Source organism: Bacillus rossius, chromosome 3 (genome assembly GCF_032445375.1).
Source record: "Bacillus rossius redtenbacheri isolate Brsri chromosome 3, Brsri_v3, whole genome shotgun sequence".
Classification (NCBI taxonomy): domain Eukaryota; kingdom Metazoa; phylum Arthropoda; class Insecta; order Phasmatodea; family Bacillidae; genus Bacillus; species Bacillus rossius.
This window is the reverse complement of record NC_086332.1, coordinates 66,402,006-66,424,746: the sequence shown is the minus strand read 5'-3', so window position 1 is coordinate 66,424,746 and position 22,741 is coordinate 66,402,006. Positions and strand designations below refer to the sequence as shown.

Here is a 22,741-nt window from a genome sequence, read left to right as displayed (position 1 = left end):
CAATTAATATAATAAATAGTAAACGCTTCTTACAACCTACATGGGAAGACTTAAATTAAAGAAAATCAACTTTACCTTTAATAATTTAAAATTCACTAAAAAAATACACCCATTGTTTCTACTTCTTTTTCCGAAATTCGTTTTGGAAACACTTATAAAAATAAAATGATTTCAATCGAAAACGGAGCACTTCACAAGAAACGGTTGTCAAGGAGAAAAATTTAAGTAGGCTACACTATGGTTTCCATTGTAGCCTAAATTCTATTCGACCATAGTTCGACATAATATAAGCGCATGGTATTCCAGAATTTGTTCCGGAAATGCCAAAAATGATTGGTATTCATTAATGTTTATTTACCAATTAATAATAATTTTGGAAACAAAAATATTCAAGCAGCATAGGCCCACGAGGCATGTTTCACACATCTATTTGAGCAAATGATATGTTTCTACAAGAGTTAATTGTACCACAATTATCAAACTCTTACATAAAACTTAATTAAATAGAATGAAATACTGCTCCATTGCAATATTTTAAATCTCTCTTGTTAGAGATTTATACTTATCAACAACCAGAAAAATTAAACGCAGTAACACGTTCTCTACTTACGGCAGTGGTGAAAGAGGAACTTCATGTGTAAGCGAAGGATCGTTTGCTGCACTAGGCTCGGTATATGCACTTTCAATAACGTTTATTTGACAAGTGTCCATATCCAACAATATCGATCCATCAGATCCTGTTGCGGCTACGTTACTTGGGTCTCCATTCTTTCTTGTGGGTGTAGAACTTCTGAAAAATGATAGCATGTATTTGCGTAAAGATGAATTATATAAACCCACCATTGTATGTGAAATGTATTTGACGCAAAAGAGAGTTTTCGCTCATGTAACAGCTATTTGACATTACCTTACAGTAACAGTAGCAAAAACAAGACACTGTAGACATTTCTTTTCGCTAATAGTAACTGAAATATGCCCTGTATAAAGAAGCATATGTAAAATACAGAAATATGTTGTACTTACGGCAGCAAATAACGAGAAACTTCCTGACTCGCTAAAGAATCGTTTGCTGCACTAGGCTCGGTATATGCACTTTCAATAACGTTTATTTGACAAGTGTCCATATCCAACAATATCGATCCATCAGATCCTGTTGCGGCTACGTTACTTGGGTCTCCATTCTTTCTTGTGGGTGTAGAACTTCTGAAAAATGATAGCATGTATTTGCGTAAAGATGAATTATATAAACCCACCATTGTATGTGAAATGTATTTGACGCAAAAGAGAGTTTTCGCTCATGTAACGGCTATTTGACATTACCTTACAGTAACAGTAGCAAAAACAAGACACTGTAGACATTTCTTTTCGCTAATAGTAACTGAAATATGCCCTGTATAAAGAAGCATATGTAAAATACAGAAATATGTTGTACTTACGGCAGCAAATAACGAGAAACTTCCTGACTCGCTAAAGAATCGTTTGCTGCACTAGGCTCGGTATATGCACTTTCAATAACGTTTATTTGACAAGTGTCCATATCCAACAATATCGATCCATCAGATCCTGTTGTGCCTACGTTACTTGGGTCTCCATTCTTTCTTGTGGGTGTAGAACTTCTGAAAAATGATAGCATGTATTTGCGTAAAGATGAATTATATAAACCCACCATTGTATGTGAAATGTATTTGACGCAAAAGAGAGTTTTCGCTCATGTAACAGCTATTTGACATTACCTTACAGTAACAGTAGCAAAAACAAGACACTGTAGACATTTCTTTTCGCTAATAGTAACTGAAATATGCCCTGTATAAAGAAGCATATGTAAAATACAGAAATATGTTGTACTTACGGCAGCAAATAACGAGAAACTTCCTGACTCGCTAAAGAATCGTTTGCTGCACTAGGCTCGGTATATGCACTTTCAATAACGTTTATTTGACAAGTGTCCATATCCAACAATATCGATCCATCAGATCCTGTTGCGCCTACGTTACTTGGGTCTCCATTCTTTCTTGTGGGTGTAGAACTTCTGAAAAATGATAGCATGTATTCGCGTAAAGATGAATTATATAAACCCACCATTGTATGTGAAATGTATTTGACGCAAAAGAGAGTTTTCGCTCATGTAACAGCTATTTGACATTACCTTACAGTAACAGTAGCAAAAACAAGACACTGTAGACATTTCTTTTCGCTAATAGTAACTGAAATATGCCCTGTATAAAGAAGCATATGTAAAATACAGAAATATGTTGTACTTACGGCAGCAAATAACGAGAAACTTCCTGACTCGCTAAAGAATCGTTTGCTGCACTAGGCTCGGTATATGCACTTTCAATAACGTTTATTTGACAAGTGTCCATATCCAACAATATCGATCCATCAGATCCTGTTGCGCCTACGTTACTTGGGTCTCCATTCTTTCTTGTGGGTGTAGAACTTCTGAAAAGTGATAGCATGTCTTTGTAAAAGTCAAATTCATATCATTGTTTGTGAATATAAATTCAGTTGATTATTATCCTAAAAATGTTATTAATAATGATATACAGGTTAAAATATTGAACCCCACTTATCTAAACACACCTTCCTGTGACTTATTAACACTGCGCCGGCCGGCAGTTTGTGAGCGAACGTCTTTTACCGCGCGCTCGTGCACTCATAAGACGCGTCTTCAACAGCTATGGACACGGAAACTGTAGGAGTAATTGAATTGTTTCTTTTTTTAAAAACAAATTCAATTCATTTGGAACATCTTTCTCGCTTTCTTCCCCCATCTATCTATAATAACAAAAAACTTTGCCGCTGATCAACTTTTTGATGTTTCAGTTTGTGAGTAAATGCATTTCAGTATATAAATAAATTTATATAACTGAAACATTAAGAGTTTTTGTTTCGAAATTTGTTCGGTGGCGTCCTAAGACATGAATTTATCAACGAAAAAAATCTGGACCAAATATATCTGTAGGTTACCTTTTTATTGATGTGAAACATTTTGGAATACTTCGGAACAGTTCGCAATGAAGAAGTTAGGTTTTTTAATTTTTTCGGACACTTGAAATGTTATTAAGTATGCAAAATATGCATTGGCTGATGCGTATTTCGATGCTGTACAATATGCAAAAAAGGTGGGTCCGAAAAATTAATTTTTTTTTTTCGTATGATATTTGGCAACAACGCACGAATAAACAAGGACAGCGCTAACGGCAGTTGGCGTGTGTTAGAGAGAGAGAGAATGCGCCCATTTACTTCCACACTGCAATCTAAGAGTGGGATGCTCTATAGCGTTACAAAAATTTTCACATTTGAAAGTTTATGTGATTACTTGCGTGGCTAATACTTACAGGCGCATGAGCTGATCAACAGGAAATTTTAAATCGTCGCTAAAATGACTAAAGTGCTCTGTCACATGCACGTCACCATCCCTAGGAGTTGAAGGATGTTTTGTAGCATCGTCGGTTTCCACTTCAGTGTATTCTTGGGAGTGCAGAATAGCATTTCTTTCGTGACTGTGGAAAGAAAAATATTAAAGTGATAATTTTGAATTCGCCCAATAATGGCGTGTTACAGAAAGCCAAAATGTTTTGGTTACATTTAAAAAGATCAGTTCATGAATGATATTCTCGTAAATAAAAGAAAAAAACAAATGTGACGATAGTTAACAAGTCTGTGTTAATAAATGGACGTCTTTTAATGTTATATACTAATTTTCTTTGAAAGTTCCAAAAAACAAATCCCTTTTTGGACGTCCTTGAGAGATTTGTCACATTATAGCAAAATTATTTCTAGTTGCAAGAAATTAAATTTATTTTTTCGCAGGAATGCTAAACGTAAAATACATAATATAAAAGTTACTATTTTAAACACGGCTTTCTCTTTCTCATTGGAAAAAATTTGGTTAAGATTAAATGTTTTTTATTGTTTTTAATTACTAGACTAACCTAATACTGTAGGGCCGCGACGTCTTGGCGTGTCGTTTTGCGGGGAAGCGGGGAAGAGTAAATGAGAGGGGAAGCAGCTGCGCGCGCACATCAGCCGCTATGCGGTTCATAGCAAAAACATCAGGCGCCACGCTCTCAGTCTGAAGTGAGCAATGGAGCCCTACGCAGGACATTAAAGATACAATGAAGTAATACATAGTGGGGAGAAGGGAATTATAAGTAGTGTAATCCAGTGTTGTAATGAAGAAGCTGCCAACAAATGTCTGCTAGTACCTCTTACAAAAGCAACTGAAAGAGCTGCGTGATACACAGGTATAAGCCAAAGATCAGTTTCGCGCATCCGAAAACACAACAGAGAGACGCCAAATAAAAAACAACACCAGGCATAAAAAGGTAATTGTAACTTTAAATAATAATACTTTCATTATAAGTTTTTCAACGCATTCCCCGTGATTTCACCCGCGGGTGTTTGATTTGCACTTGGCAATTTTCCAGACTTTCTGCACCGCTTGTTAGAATATTTTTTAGCTACAAGTGTAGCCGATATTGCTACACATTATATTACATTATATTACATATTATATTACATTATATATTGCATTATATATTTTATGATATATAAATTTTAGGATACATATATATATGTATATTATAATAAATATATTATTTATTTACAATTTATATGTATATATTTAGGCTACATATATGTCACTTCTTTATTTGACCGTGAAACAGCCTCTTATGTTTAATTATTCATTTCAGACCAAAAAAAAACTGGGAAACGTTTGTTGTCAGTTGATGAATTTGATATAATTTTATGCAGTAAAAAAAGTGGTTCCCACAACAAAGAAACTACTGCCAGTTTTGAAAGAAAAAAATCGGATGGAGTTGGGGAAAGACATGGATGGCTTTGTAATATACTCAAACACGTTTCAGCCAAACCAAATGGAAAATAAAGCATCAGCGAGGGAGTTACCTGCAAGTATTAATTAATTGTGTTTCCTACAGCAACCCAAAATTACATATTTAGTTCTTAACTTTAAAGTATTGTATAGCTATGTTTAACTATGTTTAACTAAGCTGCCTAGTCGAGCAAATAGTGCACTACCTTTAAATAATAAATTACCGTGAAGCATTATCGCATCTTTGTATCATTAAGATCTGCGCTGTGTTGCACCGTGTGTTCTCGACGAATGTTTTCGGAACGGCATGAATATTTTCAGCCGTTGTTATCTGCGGAGCAGACAAGGAGGGACGTGTCGATTACAAGGTCGCTGAGCTCTAGGGAGTCGACCCGCCAAGACGTCGCGGCCCTACAGTAATAAGTTTTTAAAGCATTAATAAATGCAAAAAAAATAAAGCGGGAGTGTGAAAACTGGCATACCCTACACTAAAAAAGAAATAATTATGTGAATTTTTTCTGTTGTTCGTAATTTATTTCTAATGTTGTGGAAAGGAGGTGTATTATTACATTTAAGCATATCTCTGATTACGCGAAACGAGAAGGGGGTCACGGTTGGTCTAGTTGTCAGGACGATAGCCTCCCACCAAGGCGATCCGGGCTCTATTCCCGTCGGGGTCACCCAGATTATCGCATGTGGGAATCGTACCGGGACGATGCCGTTGGCCGGCGGGTTTTCTCGGGGATCTACTGTTTCTCCCGCATTTTATTCCCGGCGTCGCTCCATATTCAAGTCATATCACCCCTCATCGGCTCTCAAGAACTGAGCTGTTAAAGGGCCGTAAAACAACTTCTCACTCACTCGCGAAACCCTGAGCTACGTATTGGCACATAATTTATACATAAAGGATACAGGCTCAGTTATAACCACAGTTAAAATTTTGGATTCATAACCTTGTACGTAGTATGTAAATGGGGCTACTGGGACAGGTGCCTGGTGCGAGGAGCGAGGAGCAGGATCAATGACCTCGAACTGTGACGTCACGGCGGCCATTTTGGTGTTAAATTTCATCAAAATTCCTCAAAAATGACTCACATTTCCTCAAAACGACTCAAAAAAATTTTCAAAAAATTCCCATTTTGAGAGAAAAATTTCCCATTTTGAGAGAAAATTTCCCGGGGGAATTGAAGCCTAAATGGGGCACAGTCACCTTTTTAAATTTTTTTTTAATAAAATGGGATATTTTCTCTCAAAATGGGAAATTTTTGTCTCAAAATGGGAAATTTTTTAAAATTTTTGAGTCATTTTGAGGAATTTCGAGTCATTTTTGAAGAATTTCGATGATTAACCGCCGTGCGGGCTTTGAAATGCTCTAATTTAGAACTACTGTGATTACATCAAATCAACCCAAAATGTTAAAAAATTAACTACACGTCGGCTTCTTTGTACATGCAGATTGTGTCAGTTTTGTCACTGAAATTCATGCAATACCCCATTCAATGTTTACAGAAAAATATAACCAAAAACATTGTAATTATAATGCTAAAGAACGTATAGCTTCAATATAATGCATAGTGTTAATGTTATTTTCCATGAATTGAATCCAGTTGGTTGGAAACAGAAATTTTTCTTATTTGTATTTTCATACGTCAATAAATAATACTCTGCTTACTCAATCCTTTACAAGCTAACAAATACCATGTAAGATTCTGGTATTTGGTACGCATTAACCAGTTAGGTTATATCTGTAATCAGATTAATATATTTCGTGAGTGCAGCATCGTCTATAAAGGTTTTACAATTTTTAAACAAAGCAAAGGCGATTTTCCGTTTAAAGTGACAAATCCAACTAGGCGACCCCTTTTCCCTCCATCTATGCCTTCCTAAGCTGTTAATGTAACATGCAATATATCAGTAAGCAAACTAATACTTAGTCATGCCGAATAAAATTACAAAATATTTACATTCTTTGCACTTACCTGGCACTTTTCTGCTGTGTCCTTTTGTACTTGCCACGCTTTGTAACCTTCTTGCAAGAAGGAAATCCTCTTCGTTTCTTGCATTTCTTCATTCTTCCTCCCTTACCGCTCACGTTGCAATGGGATAGTGAGCTAGAATTGCCGAGCCAGGTCGTGAGGTGTAGCCACGCGCATGTAACCCCCCTTCCACAGCCCCAGCTACCTGCTCCTAATACATCATCTGGGGAGCAGGGGCTTGGCTGGTGCCGTCCCTTCACCAGGTGACCATTGTCCCGTTTCTAAGAATATGGGTGTTGGGAGAAGCCTTGAAGGTTTGGGCTAGCCGGTTCTGGCAACAAGAAGGCGATATAAAATGTAGGTTCTGCGTGCAGAGAATCTGTCACCAGTGTTTGGGTTTCGGAAAGAAAATGCATACAATTTTTGTACATTTTCATAAGTGGATCGCAGGCACCCCATTCAGTAGAACATATTTTCGGTTATGAATCTATACATTTAAAATATATTGTTTAATCCAATTAAAAATTACATTTCCTGTTCTGTTTTAACTAGGTCTACTTGGAAACTATCGGGCTCAGCAAAAGGCCCTTTGGGTATTCGGGACTCTTGTCAACCGCCATTTTTGCATACAGCTTAATCCATCCCTGTTCACTGCTTGTACATTTCATCAGTTATCCGTAAACATTAATATGAAACATATTTGAGCTTGTCACCTGCGATTTAAGTTAGTGTTAAAATGTAAGTGTAACATTCGAGAATCAAGCACTAATTTCATAAAAGAACGGCAATAATAGTCAGCTAGTATCGACTTACATGAGGAAAAGGTAGGGCACGGATAAAATCCTGGAGTAACTTTCAAGATGACCCAGGTTCAAATACTAGTCTGACCATTTTCATGAAGTGAAAGCTGGGCTAGTTCCTGTTCTTGTACATTTTTACTCAACCTTTGTTTTCAGATCTAATTATATCGTTTTTATCTGTTTCTAAATGACATAGAGAGGAAACACTTTCCCTCGGCACAATACTGCTTTCACGTATTCATTCATTTCTCGCGAGCCCATTCTGTCAAATGTGTTTGGGTAAAAGTCTGAACAACACAATATTATCAATGGGTTCACTGGCCCTTACAGCAGGTGGTCGCAGCGAGTAGTTTCCAGACATACCACTAGCCAGCGAAAGCAGCACATCCTAGACCCAATTTACAATTATTTCGGTATTCCGATAATTATCAGGAAAGTATTGCAGTTAGCTAGTTGAAACCAACTGTATATTAAAATTCACATTAATTTCTAGGGTTGTTTTGTTTTTCATGCTGTTGAGTGTAAAACTGTTTATTACAAAGGCAAATTAATTTTTTTCAAAAAAATTTCAGCTCTGATGAAAAAATCAATTTAATGAACTTTAAACTAACTGATTACAGTCATACTCATAACAACCCTACAAAAAGTTTACGCTTTCTCGCAAACTAAATACGATTGTGAAATTTCAGTTAGAAAGTCAGAAATCGTCAAACTGCTGAAGAAATAAACCCATTTAAATACACTTTCTAAATGTTTTTATTATAATTTTTTATGAAATTGATTTAGTAGGGAAAACATATTTTCCAAGGTTTATTGCTACGGTTTTATCAATAATTTAAAATTTGAATCACTAAAATCGCACAATTAGTTCTCACAAAATAAATTTATAAGCCTGACACTGTGTTTTCATGTACTGCTGGTTGCGGAGTATCCGGGATTCCAGCTAGGACTCAACCTTAAGGGGCTCGCCTTGTCAGGGGTGTATTTGTGTTAGCAAACTGGGATGATAGGTGTGACACTCGTTAGTGCTTCTAGCGCGTTATCGCCTCTAAGAGCTAGGCTGTGAACTGGCGCGCAGTCTTCTCGTCGTGCATGGGGGAAACTGTGAGAGTTGAGGGAGTAACCATTTCAATGTACGGCATTTGGATATCTTGAGCAGTTTTCAGAATGCGTGTTTTTTTCATCTAAGGCTTTACACACCGAACATGTGGCCAGGTAGGTGGGGTCCTTAGGAGGTGGTTTTCTCGAAATCTCACATAAACGGTGACCTTCCTATTGTTTCCATGGACAAGGGTGCAAAATTGTACCAAGAGCGGAGTTAAACTGTAGATTATCATGACAGAAAAAAAAAATAAACCAAACAACGCTACAAACGAACAAACAGGACTCCTTGTTTATACGTACGTGTGTTTGTTTGCTCGCTGGTGCACTGTGTTGCACGGTCGGTTCGGCTGCGTGGCTGTGCTTGACTTGCGTGGCGGAGCCTTCGTCATGGGGGGGGGGAGGGGTGAGTTTACGGCCGCGGGGACGCAATCTGCCGCGAGTACGCCTCCCGTCCCTGCGGAAAGTGACCAAAGTCCAGGGGCAGAAATTAATGCTTGTCGGGTTGGCTGCTGGGTTGGAGGGCAGGCGGAGGATAAGGGTTGAGCAAGGGTTTGTTCGGGTGGGGGGGTGGGAGGGGCGACGGGTGTTTTGTGACGGCGTGAGGCCGCATCTGGCGGTACAAGTTGCTCGACAGCGCCATATTGGTGCTCGTGACGTGGCGACGACAACATCTGGGCACCCCAACCCTCCGCCGTGCACGCGCCCACACTGCCTTGCTTCTTGCCGGAGAGTCTGGTGGCGAGGAGCAGGAGGAGCGGGAGGGAGGGTTCAGAAACAAGACGCTTCCCTTGTCTTATTACTTGTCCCGGGACGGCGCCGAGCAGGCTAATCGACGGCCCCGCCGACGACGACACCACCCGGGTAGCTCGCGCGTCGTCAGCCGAGCGGCGGCTGCGGCGCCGGTACCCACGATAGCGCGACGCTCTGTAATTTATTTTTCTATATGGAACAAAAATTTTAAATGTAAAACTACTGATATTTGTGAATTTCGTACATTTATATGAAGACACCTGTATCACTACAAAATAGTATTCGCTGTAATACTGGGTTCGGATTCTCATTTGGGATTTTATGTTTTGTGTTGTTCCAGTATCTAAATTAGTTGTTATTTGTAAACCGTTCTCTGGATAGCTTTCCAGTATCAACTGGTAACGTTCACAGCGCGTGAACATTTCCAAAGATGTTACAGTAGTATGCAGTAAAGAATATATTTTAAAATATACAGAAAAAATAATAATTCCAATGCACCACACCCAAAATCATTTGAAAACTATATTTATACAAGCATTTAAGAAACTTCAGGGCCGCAAAGCTATAGAAATATAAAATCTTTCTAATCGTAAAGTCTGACGCGTCCACGTAATTTTGCTGTCTGCTTTCCCCTTAGCCTGAGTGGAAACCGGCAACCCCAGAACTCATTCAGGAGTCCCGTCTATAGCGCAAGCCATGTAAAATATAAATCACAAAATTTATTTTCTTTGAAATTCTGCGCTAACATGACTTTCTTTTCCCGGAGAAAAGGTGCCGGTAAAATATCTGTCAAAAATAATAAAATAACTAAAGGGCAGAGACCGAAATTCTTAAGGAGAGAATAAGAAGCAATTCTTAAAAGAATTAGTAAAGATATCAACGACCAACTGATTTTCAAAGAATGTAAATATTTAATCTGCAACACAAATATTAGCGAACAATTTTATAATGGCGTCTTATGGCCTTAAATGTACCGTACTCATTTAAATTAACGATTAAAAAGTATCAAATAATTTTTTTTGTATTGGTTACAAGAGTTATAACAGTAAATTATAAATAAACTAAAATGCTAATGTATCAACTAAAAACTAATTAAAATAAAGTAACTAAGATACCAAAACTAAGTAAATTACACTAAGTAAAACTAAGTTAACTAAGTTGAAAACTAAATAAAAAGATAAAATAAGTAAACTAAAGGCTAATTTAACTAAACAACTAAGTAAAACTAAGTAAATTTAGTAAAACTGAGAACTCTAAGTAAACTAAAACTAAGTAAACTAAACTAAGTATACTAAGTAAGCTATGACAAAACTAAGTAAAATAAGTAAATATGACCAAAACTCACTAAAACTAAGTAAATATAAATAAAACTAAGTAAACTGAGTAAATCAAAACTAACAAAACTTAAGAAACGTAAGGAAAGATGGCGGAAACACCACATTGTCTCACTGGCTATACAGTCTTGACAAATGTTTTTGTCTAGGTAATTATCTTATTCGCGTCGCGTTTTTTGCATTGTGTCTGCGGTGCAATCGCCATTCCCTCACAAGCCAATGAGCGCGACTAGGTGTCGCCACCCTGCAGGAGTGAACTACATATCTTCATGCCTGATGGCAGTCCGTAGCAGTGTTCCCCGTGATTCGTAAGCATGAAGCACCCCGCATATTCACTCCTGAAGCGGGACTTATGTAGCAGAAAATATTTATGATTCGTTCCCTTCATTGTACTTACTGACCAGCTACTTGGAGGAGTTTTTTGGACGTGAAAATGTCTATTCGCCGTTACTGTGATAATCGGTCGAACTTTCTTGTGTGACGAAATACCTTCAGTACTAAATCGCTAATAACTACGGGAATAATGATGCGTCAATAATGGTTGAGCCCACAACGGGTAAATCATGTCTGTACGTGTTTGTCGCGCAATATTTTTTTCTTTTGCTTGTGACGTCATCGAAAAAGTGCAGGCACATGCGTGATTGTTACAATTGATAATTAAATTACATATTAATATGAAACACTTGTTATGATTGTATCCCAATGTTTTCACGATAAATCTACGGTGCAGACCCAAACTGCGCCTTTCTTAATTTCTATCTGATTTCACAAACAATAGACTAAAATACGTGTTTCAGTAACACTCACGCACTCAAAAAATTATTACATCGTAAAGTATTGATATGACTAATAGTTTTAAGAATATTTTGGTTTTCTACATATTGGTAACATCCAGTTTCCATTCTAATATTTTTCATGTTACTGTTATTTCGTTTTACAAAAGAAGTAGTTCCGGCAAGCACTTTTTGAGATAGATATTCATAAAAAGTTTTCTTTACAGTCCGAGATGATTCTGGTGTTCCAGTAAAAATTAAATGATACATTATAAGAAGAAATAATCATCTTTAGAAAGAGCTAATATTTACCATAGTCTTAAAAACTATTAATTTATATTTTTTTGAAAGACACAAAATATGATTTAAAAATGGATAACTGCACGTTGGGGACCAAGTTTTTAACAGAGCATCATTTATTTATTGTTAATATATTTAATAATTTGTACTTGGATATATATTTTATATATTTTGTTTTATTTTCTTATATTTGTTTTGAAGACGGCAAAATAGTTTTTCTAATATGCTTTAGAAATAACCTATTCAGTCAGGTTTTTTTTTCATATTTTTAGTAATTGTTTATTAATATTTCGTCAATCAATCTAAAATAATCCGGATGTCAGTAAATAATTTCTAGTTGAATACCCTTATATTTATAAATTGTAACGATCACAAATATGTTATACTGTCCCAATTGTTATAGCTATTTCAAAGTATAACGTAAGCAGAGATAAAAAGGTGTTTGGATGTGCAAAGTACTGGTTTAAGTTGTAGCAAACTAGTGAGTATATAGTGTTGGTATCTCTCAGTACATTTTTTATGAAAAATTTTGTATTCAAAATTTATTTTTTGTTTTGAATAATTATTTGGTAAATTATTTGGCTTTAACAATGATTCAGTCAAATTATATGCCTTAAATAACGCTTTTCTACATGGTTCCTTTTTTATTACTACCAACTTTTTCTTGAAAAATTTTGTAGCAAATATTTTATAGTATAAATCATGTTCGATGTTTTAAGTAAACACTTAAAATAAATTGCCTTTAAAGTAACTTTAAGAAACCACGTGGGTGTCACTTTTCCGTTCATTATAAGTTGTTTCCATGTTTGATACACAAAAATATTTAATAGGTTCTTTCAGTAAACTATCAATAAATCTCCCACATATTTTTTTAAAAATTTTAAATGTTCAGACAAGTGTAAAATGAATACTTGGTATAGAATATTCATTGCGAATTAAGTTTTTTTTTGTCAGGTAATTCAAAGCCAACTTGTAATTTGTACTGTTCCGGTTCCGAAACTTTTTAAATGTTTCCGTGTATTAACATATTATCCCCAAGACGCATTGCCGCTACAGGGTCGTCGTTCTCCACAGGTTCTGCTGGCCCTGGGAATAGATTTCTTGAAAATGTTATCTCTTCATCTTGGAAGTTTAATTAGCCGCGGAGAGAGTATTGCTAGAGTTTCAATTTCCTGCGGCGAGGATCGCGATCGCGCGGATAGGCCGCCCCGCCCAGCACGCCCGCCTCGCGGGAAGTATCCTGCCCCTGAGGGAAGCTCCCCGCCCCTGAGGGGAGCGCGCGGTTCTGTCGAACATCTCCCTGGCCCTTGCGCTGCTGGCGTCGTGGCGACGAGCTAGCGCTTCTGTTTGTTTCCTTGCTCAAACAGTTTTTTTTTAGTTTAAAATTTCTTAAAGTTTAAACTTGAAGCATCAAGTGTTTGCGCGTGTTTCGTAACGAATATAAACGTTTCTATGAAATGAAACAAAACAGATAACACTATGGTTTGACAAATTTATGTTTTGTTTCATCGCTTGGTTCGCCTGTGCGTACCTGTTTTTTCGTTGTTTTGTTAAAGTTCGTTTTCGTCTTAATTGACTGATTTTGACTTGTATTCTGTGTGTTTGCGTATTATTTTTTTTTCAGTTGGTTTGTTGTGGTTTATTGCGGCATACTGTGTAAGGAGCAGTTGCGTTTGCCAAAAAAAAGTATTCTTAATCAATCTTAACTATTCTAAAGAACCATTCAATTAAGGTGATGATTTTTAACATTTTTACCTCGAAATGTTTTGTGGCTAGTATACCTATCTCGATTAAATAAATAAATGTTAAGTCCAACCCGTGGCGCAAGAACAGCACCTTAGGCAGTGTAAAATAATGAAGACGGGGCGTGCAAGAGTGCTTGAAAGGAAAGCAAAGACGCGAGGAGTCGCGTGACCGCTAGGGGACGCCGCGACGCCAGACCGCAGCGCGCAAGGGGGTGGCAGGACGCAGCGACGCCCGTCAGCCCGCGCGCCACACCTCCCGGGGGAACTCCTGCCTCCTCGTGACGTCACCGCGGGCAGCCGAGAGCCCGTCTCGAGAGACAGGCGCTTGTCTTCTCAGGAGTTAAAACATTCGCGTTTATCTCTTTCCTAAGTAATTGATGAGCTCTTTCATACGAGGACCGGACACATGAAAATTACTACAAAATGTTCTTAAAAATGTTTTTGATGTCTTAATATTCTGTATCATATCTAATATACACTATATGTGGAATGTGTTTAAGTAAACTACCAGGGGTGCCTCCAGGATCCCGCCCCAGCCCTTTCGTTTACATTTTACTTGTGTGTCTAGCTTTCTGTGAAAAATACGGACATTTATCAGAAAAAAAAAAGAGTATTCAAAAGTTAATTTCATGTAATTCAAAGTGCTTGTCAGGACCTTTAAGATTTCAATTGAGTTTTCATGATTTATTACTACAAAATCTTGAAAAAATTTATTGTATCGTGTAACGACGCGACTTCACCGTAATTCAATCACTAATATTTACGAAAGAAAATCAGAATTTCTTAAGACAAGTTACCAAAACATTCACCGAAATTTAGGTTCAAGGTTGGCATAAAAACATAAGAATAAAGAAGTAGTTTAATATTCAAGTTTTCTAAGCCTTGCTATGCCATACCTCCCAGGCCCCCGATAAGGCCCCTCTCCAAAATATTTGGGGCCCCGCAAAAGGTCATGGTTCGGAAGAGGATTATACATAAAGAAAATTTTAAAAATTTGATCTTAGAATAGTAACCATGATATATTACATAGTTCACAAATGTATAAATACTTTTTTAAAGTTGTAGCTGAATAACCTGATATTGACCGTGATGGATACATCATAAAGTAAGGAACACCACTATCGAGTTTCAAGTCTGTCCTGAAGTAGACCGGGCTAAATACATCATAATGTAAGGAACATCAATACCGAGTTTCAAGTCTCTAAGACATAAACTTGAAAAACGGTAAATGTTGATTTTAAAGTCCCATTTATTGAACAATCTCGGTGCATCAAGGCTATACATCAGCGAAAATCTGGATGCCAATATTCGGCTTCATTTTGTGGGAAAGCAGGTAATTCCTAGGCAAGACGTGACAGATGCACCAAGAAAAGCGCTTTACAAATTCAAAGACAACGCCATCTATTGACGAAGTTCTAGTCTGAACTGTTATAAGTGCCTTCAGTTCGCTAGCAGCCGCAAGCTTCACTAAGCGGATGGGCTTCGCCAAGGAGAAGATTAGGAAAATGCCAGAACTTTATATGACCGTGTCGCGGACGTAGTGAAATGACACAAACTCACTGTCCGTGAGTCTATGACCTTCCTCCTATGATTTTCTATTTTAAAGCCTAATTTACACCTTTTCCACGCCATTAGTAATGAAATTTCTTATTATACGTAGTCTTTGTCACTCTCCGGCCCAAAAAATATCTATAAGCAAAAAATCATGTCCATCCGTTGCTCGGTTGCTGCGTGAAAGAAGGACAAACAGAAAAACACACTTTCGGATTTATATTATTATTGTTATGCATTATAAATATTAGTAGAGATATCGGTGAGAATTTTGTTGCTTCTGAACAGTGTAGGCTGACAACTTCAACATATATGCAGAGACGGCTGAAACACGATAGTATGCCTAATAATGTTTATTTTTGAATGATTTTTTTGGACGAGCGGTGTGACACAATGTAAAGGGCTGGATAATCATTACATGTTGTTAGGTTTTATTAAGGCTGTGCTTCACCCGACATTTAAGGTTATTACATTTCCTAGGAATGTATCACTTTCTTATGCCTAAGAAATGCATATAACTTTATGTTGGTAATTTTTCTGCCTGAAATATTCCGTATTATATACTTATTTAAATTTCGGAAAAATATTTAGTAAAAAACTTGGTTTTACTAACTGTGTCATGGTGAGTCATCCGCGTTTCCCCATCTGGATAAAGCATACACTATAAAAAGATTTCCTTTGCCACGAAAATTCGTTTTTTTAGTGCCATCCAAAATAATTTTTTTAATACGAGTCACTGCAAAGATTTTAAAGCTTCAAAAATGAATTGGGTGCATGGCCGCCAAGAGAGTTAAAAGCAAAAATTAACAAATAGAGGGAAATAAATTTTTTTTGGGTCTACACAAATATTTTAGACTGGTGTAATTATATATTTAAAAGGTTGATTCACTAGTTACCATGTCTTTAGTGGAATCTATAAATTCTATAAATGGGCCAAAATTATATTTAGACTTAATTTGAAATTTCCTCAGCCCAAAACTCTTGGATTTTTTCAGAGTAACGAAAATACAACACTATTGCGTCGCTTGACTAACTCTTGGCCGACATTGGGGAGTGGGGTGCTTGATAATCCCTCGGCCCTTCACATCTGTCAGTTTATATATATATATATATATATATATATATATATATATATTTCAACAAAGGCCAGCCTACTTTGTTATTTAAATATTGAAAAAACTTTCTTGATAGTGAAGTTTGATGATACTGCTATAAAGAAAAGCTTCTGGCAATAGACTTGTTATTGAAACCTCAAAGAAAAATTAATTTTGTAATAATTAAATATAAAAGAGCAATGTCGATATTAAACTTTTATGTAATAGTTTATGTAATGTTTGATTCATGAATGTTTAGCAAAAATATTGTTTCGTTATTTTTCTTTGCAATGAAAAACGTAGTTTTACAGTGTTTATTTTCATATATATTTTTCTTTAAGGTTTACACATATTCAACGAAAGATATTAAAATATTTTTAAGTTGATTATAATCTTTATTTTTGTTTAGTGTACTTCTATGATTCTATATTATTTAACGTGTATTATTTTTACTGTGCGATGAAATTTTAACAATAATTTTGTATAATTTTAATATAACGAAGAAAATATAGTTTATCTTTATTTGAAATTTAATTACAGTGAACATATTAATTAATCTCAAAAAAATTAATATTTTAAAATTGAATGTTTGCAGACCATTTAGATACTCACTTTTGGACTTAGATTTATTTTACTCTTTTAACGTTTACTACGTTACCTCTATATTGTAGTCTTTAAAACTGCATCCAGTAAACATACTGTGTGCAAGCTGCGTAACATAAGTTCTCGGTAACATTGATTTTCAAAATTGCAGTCATGATGTGTACAACAGTGTCTAATCTGTTCTGTATAGGAACAAATGTATATCTAGTATGATAGATTCTATTATTCACATCACTTGTCATGGTTATTCCACCATAGCTGTAATACAACGGAAGTCGCATGGAACGGAAATGTGTAACCATGGGGCTGCCATCTGTGGCAATGACGTGAACTAAAGTTCCCAAATCCAAAAGGAAACTTTATAGTTTTAACTGTTTGGTGAATTTTAACATGATGGGCAGTATTTAATAAAACTTATTTTAGAAAATCATGTCTAAAGCCAGGATTTAGTAATATTTTTCATGTATTTTTTTTGCTGTTATCGGAGCTGTTTCGTTATATAGTTTAAAATTTCGGTCTTCTAATCAAATGATATAGTCGACCTAGCTGCTCCGGAAACTAATTATATTGGCGGGTGTGGAAACTATGTGCAATTCGCGTCAATAAATGTAGTTTATAACACAATTTGCGTACATATATATATATATATATAATCACGATCGACATTATTTTAAAGAACTCTGTGTTATATTTCGTGTCCGAGTTTAGTATTATAAGTGTGTTTGTAACATGTAACATTTGCTCGTTACCGAAACATGTTTCACGTCTCTAGCAAGTACTGGAAGATTTGCTCACGTTTTGTTTTCTTTCGATTTTTTACAAGCTCAGTTGTCCTGCGGGTGCAACACAACGTTGGGCCTTGCGTCGACATGACTCACACCAAGATTTGCGAGACACGAGGTACATAAAATGAAACCAGACAACTAAACGAGGAATGCAAACCCGCACCGCCAGCTTGACCACGTGTGCGCCGCTGTCGTGCGGTCTGACTTCACTAACAACGAAGGTACCTTTCAGAGAGGGTCGGCGTCCTATGAATATCAGAAAACTCGTTTTTCTCTGCATTTATGTTTCTTGCCTTATATATATTTAATAATTTGTTCAATCAAAATGTATTTTTTGTTCGTTAATATAATTAAGAACACTTTATAAAATTTATTTATAATATATGATTTTAACAATCACTAGAACATATTTTTTTAAATTATTATTGGTGTATACATAATAATATCTGCTAATAGTGTTAATTTATTCAATTGTAATTAAATTCTAAAATTTTAAAATTAATTATTTTCTGTGCCTGAACAAATTATTGTTAATCTAACATTAAAATAACAAATTTTTTTCAACAACTTAATTTTAAAAAAAATTTAATCTCCCTAGCTGCATACATATATTTCATTGCTTACTTATTTCCTAACATTCCTTTGCACATTAAAATTTTTCAACTATCAAAAAACCTACGTATCGGAAGTACGTTTTCTTTTGCCTATCTTTACCATGAATACAAACAAGCCTTGTTTATTTCTGTTCACGTGAGACGACAGGTGGCCGCATCGTGATTGGCGGAGGCGTTTGGCGTCCTGTGGGTACCTGACCCCTCCCCCCACTCCCCTCCAAATATTCCGAGACCGAGCGAAGAGGGGCGAAAGCTCCCTCCCGGGAGGGAATACATTAACCCTGGGCCGTGAGTGGCTGCTCGTTTGCATACGCTCCCTTATCAATCGTTAAATGTTTTATTAATTGCGATGCGGGCGGGCGCGCGTGTGGGAGCGCCGCCTGCGAAGACGCTGCTGTTGTTCCGCGCCGGGAGACAGCGGCGCTCGCAAACAAGCAGCGAGGCGGGGCAACAGCGGGCCAAGCGACCCCCTTCTCCCCTTCAGAGGGTGGGTTTTAACATTTTCGCCACCCACAACCACCCACAACCACCCACCGCGACCAAACTCCCTTACAACCACCTGGAGACCAAGGGGTATTTACCACCCCAACGGGAAGTTGATTGTGGTTGGTGGTGATTGAGAAAACTGTGTATTTACGTACTAACAAAGCATTTTATATATATATTTAGATTTATATTTATATTAGATAGATAATTAGATTATTGGACAGAGTAAAGATATATTTTTTAATTCCAACTAATAAAAATATTGTAAGTGCTGATTTTTTAGCGGAAATTCGCAAATTAAATGTAACTCTGAATAAAATGGTATGACTCATTAGGTAAAAAATCCTTCATGCAGAGATCGATTTCTCACAAATAGCGGCTGCACCACTGACATGCCGCACAGATTAAAAAATAATAATTCCTTTGGAAAACCATTGCCAATAAATAGTTTGAAATCTTACAAGAAATATATTGTAAGTTTGTGCAACACATTACTATAAATGAAATACGTTTTTAGAAACAATTTCTTACTGAAATTGGCGTATAATTGTTATGTTTTATTTGATGTTTCCTTCAAAGCATTATTTCTTTAAACCATGGAAAAAATAATCTAATGTTCAATAATTTGACTTTATTTTGTTGTATGCTGCTTATTACGTGCGCAGTTAACACTGGAAAGCTATCCAGGGAGCGACTTGCAAAAATGTTTATTCAATGTCGGTACTGGGACAACACAAAGCATAAATTCCCGGGTAAGAATACGAACCCAGTAGTACCTACTGCGAACACTATATTTTAGCGATGCGGGTGTTTTAATGTAAATGTACACATTAAAAAATATCTGTAATTTCACAGACATATTTTTGTTCCATACACAAAAGTTATTGTGTACGGGAGGAACTATCCACGAAGTACGCACAGGACCGTTCGTCGCAGGCCTACTGTGGCGGTAGTGCCTCACCCCCTACCCCTTCCCCCGTTGCAGTGTGGTCATCATAATCATCACCGACTTCCCTTCGCGCCGGCTGGCCGATATTGTCCCGACGCCACGCCCCTAACTACGACGAGGGGTGATAGGGGTGGTTGGGTGAACAAATTAATGCGCTGGCCGGTCGGAAACCCCATGTCCACACTTTACACCCCCCCTTCCCTTCCCCGCATTTCCAATAACAATTATTATTCTTCGCCCACCGCACCCGCGTTACTGCTGCCTGCGAGTTTTGCGGTGTTTCAAAAACCCGTTTTTCCTCCCATTCTGTGCCGTCCTCGCGACCCTCCTAAACCTCCAACCCTCCAATATGTTCTCTTTGGCTCTTTTTGCGGCCACCTAGCAGAAATTTGTTGCGCCCTAGAGCTCGTTAACAATTGCAATTGTGGGGTGGAGCACGTTTCATTTTATCTTATACTTGTGTTGTGATAATATTTTTTTTTATTTCGATGATGGAAATGCATTTTCGGAAAAACCACGAGTTCTCAAGTTCGATGGAATAACGTTGGTCAGGCAAAGCATGAACACGTGTCTGCTATTGTTGGTTTGCTATATATTTGTTATGACTTTCACCTTTGTAAGTAACTGCTGAGTTTCTTGTGGCCATTTGTCTACATAACACATCTCAGGTTTATAAAATTTCATTAATAGGCGTTCTTAGAGATCCTATTATTTCGTTGATGTATTTCCTTGTAACAAGTTAGGGCCTATCACGTGGGTGCGTCTCTTCCTTATGTGTAATTTCAAAATTGCTGGTTTAAAACGCTCTACACAAACTCTAAACCCAGAGGAAAACAAATATTTTGAGCCGCTAAAATACTATTTAGATAACTTGCTCGTAAGTAGTCGACCAAACAGATTTTAGGTCAAAATTTCAGAATGTCCGATTTTTTTTTTTGAGAACAACTATGTGCCACTTTAAATAATAATTTTACTCACAGAAGTGTAAAAAGAGGATAAATTATTCTTTGAACTATTTCTGTGATTAGACATTCTAACCGTTCTACATCAAGTGGGTGGTAAGACCCTGTTTCAGCCAACAAAGTTTTGGAAGACTATTAAGATAGCTTTGGGCTTACGGTGATCGCTGAAACCACGTCGTAAGAGTCGACGAAGGTTGAGAAGGGAGTGTTGGCAGACCTTTTGTCCGCTCGCACCTGAGGGTCTCGGCTGGCGGTGGACGTGTGAGTGACGTCTAGTTCAGGGTGGTTTGCGGCAGTTCAGGAGCCAGGGAGGTTTGCGGCAGTTCAGGAGTCAGGGAGGGTTGCTGGCAGTTTCTTCACCACCGCGAGCTCCAGGACGCGAGAGAAGGCGTGGTTGGGTTTTTACCCCCCTCAGTGGTATTTCAAGCGCCCCGAGGTCTGACGGCGTGGGCTGTGCGGTTTTCCAAACCTCCCGCGCCGCCCTAAAGGACAACCCCCTCCCCTCCTTGTGACGTGCGGAGGAAGGTGTGTGACACGCACGTGAACTCCTTCCCCCCCCCCCTCCCTCTCTCCACACAGAACAACCGCGCCGAGTCCCCAGGCGAGTTACCTCGGAGGTCGACGTACTTTTCTGCAGGCACGCCACCCACCTCGGGGCTCGAACACGAGGCGTGGTGGGGTACGGTGGCCATTCCCCTTTCCCGTCGGCCACCTCACGACACACCATCTCTCTCTCTCTCTCTCTCTCGGTCTGTCTCTCCTCCGCCCCCCCCCCCCCCCGCGTCATTACACCGGCGTCACCGAGGCAGGCGTAATGCTCCCGCGCCAATCTTCTGTCGGGTGCGCCGTAACTCCTTAGCTCTCGGCATACGGCATTTTGTGAATAGAACGGAAGTAGCATGGAACGGAAATGTGTTACCACGGTGCTGCTATCTGTGGCGGATGGTGCGAACCAAAGTTCACAAAGCTAAAGGGAAACTTTATAGTAATAACTTTTTAATGAATTTCAACAAGATGGGCAGAATTTTATAACATTCCTTGTTGAAAATCATGTCCAAAGCCTGGGTTTAGTATTTTTAAAAGTCTTTTTTTCACTTCTATCGGAGCTTATTTACTATAGAGTTTAATCTTTTGCGCTGCAAAGAGGAATGATTTGATAGTCGACGTAGCTAATAACTGCGGCAGCGAATTCTAGCGGCCTAAACTACGTGTGATCCACGTGCAGAAATGTAGTTGAAAAAACAATTTGGGTATATTTATCACGCTTGGCTTTATTTTAAAGAACTTTACGTTAATTTTCTTGCCCGAGTTTCTAAAGTATATTTAAGAAATGAGAACACATGAATTTGCTCGCTACCGTGGTCAGACTTCACTGGCGAGTACTGCAAGACACGTTCACATTTTTTTTTTAAATTTTACAAAAGATACCCTTTGTAAACCAGTTGCCAGGAAATAGAATGTAATGGTAAAATAAACGTATCTTATATTTGAACATCACATTGCCATGTTTATTTTTGCATGTATTAAATACGTTTTAGGATAAAATAATAATATTTATTTTCGTGCTTATCAAAATTGGAGCATTCATTAAAATTATATGCTCGCAAAAAATATTTCAACCAAGGAAAAAATTCGAATCTTCAGAAATTTTACTTTATTGGTTTCAATGTGCTTATTAATGTGCTCAGTTAATACTGGACATCTATTCTGGGAGCGTTTTACAAAAAAAAAATAAACCTTTTACTAATTTCAGGTACTCGGAAAAATCAAAACCCAGTGTTAATGCAAATATATGTATATAATGATACAACTTATTTCATTTAAATGTTCAAATTTGCAAGAATCGGTAATTTTACGTGACTATTTACAAATAGAAATTTCACTGTGGCAAGTTGGGTGAGGCCCTAACGGACGGCCACTCGCGTGAGTTGAAATTCTGTACAGAAGGTTTTGTATTGCAGATCCCAAAAAATATATCGGGTATTCACTCGGTGTCAGGATACAATCCACAGTCCTATGTAAGCCCAACACACGCGTGCTTTCTTATTGGCTCATTCCTTACAGTAGAAACTCCC

At 37.5% G+C, this 22,741-nt stretch overlaps 1 long non-coding RNA gene across 2 annotated transcripts; it reads right to left on the bottom strand.

Annotated features, from left to right (window-relative positions):
* Positions 1–1,154: 1,154 nt before the first annotated feature.
* LOC134530829 (uncharacterized) lies at positions 1,155–3,492 on the bottom strand. 2 transcript variants are annotated; one of them, XR_010074875.1, is made up of 4 exons: positions 3,342–3,492; positions 2,263–2,442; positions 1,437–2,029; positions 1,155–1,203 (listed from the first exon to the last, which is right to left on the bottom strand). It is a non-coding gene; the product is annotated as an uncharacterized LOC134530829 (long non-coding RNA). The 2 variants fall into 2 exon arrangements; XR_010074874.1 differs by lacking the exon at positions 3,342–3,492 and having other exon boundaries at positions 2,263–2,777.
* Between the last annotated feature and the right edge of the window lie 19,249 nt (positions 3,493–22,741).